The sequence below is a fragment of the Montipora capricornis genome, chromosome 10, assembly GCF_036669925.1.
Source record: "Montipora capricornis isolate CH-2021 chromosome 10, ASM3666992v2, whole genome shotgun sequence".
Taxonomy (NCBI): domain Eukaryota; kingdom Metazoa; phylum Cnidaria; class Anthozoa; order Scleractinia; family Acroporidae; genus Montipora; species Montipora capricornis.
Genome location: NC_090892.1, coordinates 58,327,222 through 58,329,216, shown reverse-complemented (window position 1 = coordinate 58,329,216; position 1,995 = coordinate 58,327,222).

Sequence of the window (1,995 nt, the reverse complement as noted above, 5' to 3'; positions counted from 1 at the left end):
TGATGAATAATAAAACACTTGTCGGAAATGCTACTGCGTTAATTGATTGTTTCTGTCCAGAAAAAGATGTGCCAAACTTGGCTGGCTACCTACCTACCTATTTAAAAACACTCAGCTAAACATTCTTTGCTTCGACATGGTGCTCTTTTTAGTGAAACTTGGCCAGAATATTTGCAGCTGCCTAGGCACAATCCCCAACGTACACTGCGGTCTAGCAATACTCTCTTATATTAATGGGGATATCCTACCTCATGACTAACATTTTCTTGTTATGAATCAGTAGTTAACTTCATGTATGATGTCCGACATGGCACTTCACCAAAAAGTATCCAGGCTTTATTTGAGTATGTTCATTACCATAACACTAGGTCCTGTGAGTCTAACGATCTCTACATAATATAGAGATTTAGCCAAGCCTAAAAGTGGAGCCCCTCCCGGCTTGTTCATTCTTACTGGCTGTGGGATTAGTGAAAATAAAAGGCTTTGGAACTGTCCGCCTTTTGGTTTTCCCGGATATTGATTAATTATGTCATTTTCTTCGCTGCCTAACAAGTTAATTCCACGGTTAATTTCACCTGAAAAACCGACTGATCGCATGAATCACGAAGGGATGAGTGTGATATCGGTTTTTCCCAGGAAATCTACTGTCGAATTCACCAGTTAGGCAATTAAATTTTCTTGAATCGCAAGAGTTTTCAAAGAAAACAAGCAAAATTAATCCTCAGCAAGTGAACGGAAAAGGAAAGAAGCCATTTCAGAGTCGACTGTCAAAAGCCAGCGAATAGGAATCACGCTAAAATTAGAAATCACAGACGTACTGTAAATAGCTCGTGATGTGACAGATCGTACTTTATTTATTCCACTTTATCTCTGAAAACGAGATCATCATTACATTTTGATGTACAGTGTACTTCAATTGAAACACGCCAGCTTGGCTTAGAACCAGAATCGGCTAGAAAGGACAAACTTCAAACAAGATCTCCAACAAATTACCTGTACGTGCTCTAAACAAACTTCTGAAAACACAAGCTGGTGACCTTTACGAGAACTCATTGCGATTACATATTTAGAACCTAAGTGCAAAATTTTCTTGTCACTGTCGAGGCACATCGAAAAACAGTTAGGCAAACGGAGTAAAAAAGTTCTTGTTCGCTTGCATTTTAAAGCCAAACAAACCAGCAAAAGATCGATTATTTCTGTCTTAATGTTCCCAACCCATGACAGCAAGTGAGACAGACAACAATTTGTGGGGTAATGGGGCAGGAGATGAAGCACTCCATTAGCAGGTCGTGAAAAGGCAGGATAAGTAAGTTGCCCGGCAAAGAGAGGTCTCGATCCTCTCCAAGGGGTTACAATCCCCAAGACAATGACAACAAGTTGGCAATGCGAGGTTACAATCCTCGCCAAGGGGTTACAATCCCAAGGCCACAATACTCTCTAGAGAGTTAAAATCCCTCACCTGAGAGGTTCTTATCCTATCTAGGGTTGCGCCCCTTGGTTTCTATGGTAACCGTGCTCGATCAGAAGGCACGCAACCCTAGTACGGTGAGTCTATGGGGCAAAGGGTGACCCGCATGGGAACACTTCATCCCCTAATTATTTTACAGGCGGCATTTAACCCTTGACATCAGAGAAAAGTGTCATTGACATGCCAACACGGCATGCGTCCATGTTAAAATATTTCATTAACTGTAACGAAACTATAACGAATATTTGCTAATAAACTGCTAATAACGTTATGGAAGGCTTGGTAAGCCGCGGATATTTTACAACTAACTAATGGCCCATGACGTGCCTTGGGATATGCTATTGAGGCAGCTAGGAGGAAAGGAGGGAGGGCAGGGAGGGAAATTTCAGTGCATGCAGATGCTTGGACTGAAGTGTTTTCGTTTGAAGCCAAACAGAAATGACGCAGTACCGAAGTTCAGGGACTTTGATATGCTAGTCCTTAAGCACGTGGCACCTAGAATTGTGATTGGGTAATAATGTGCATGG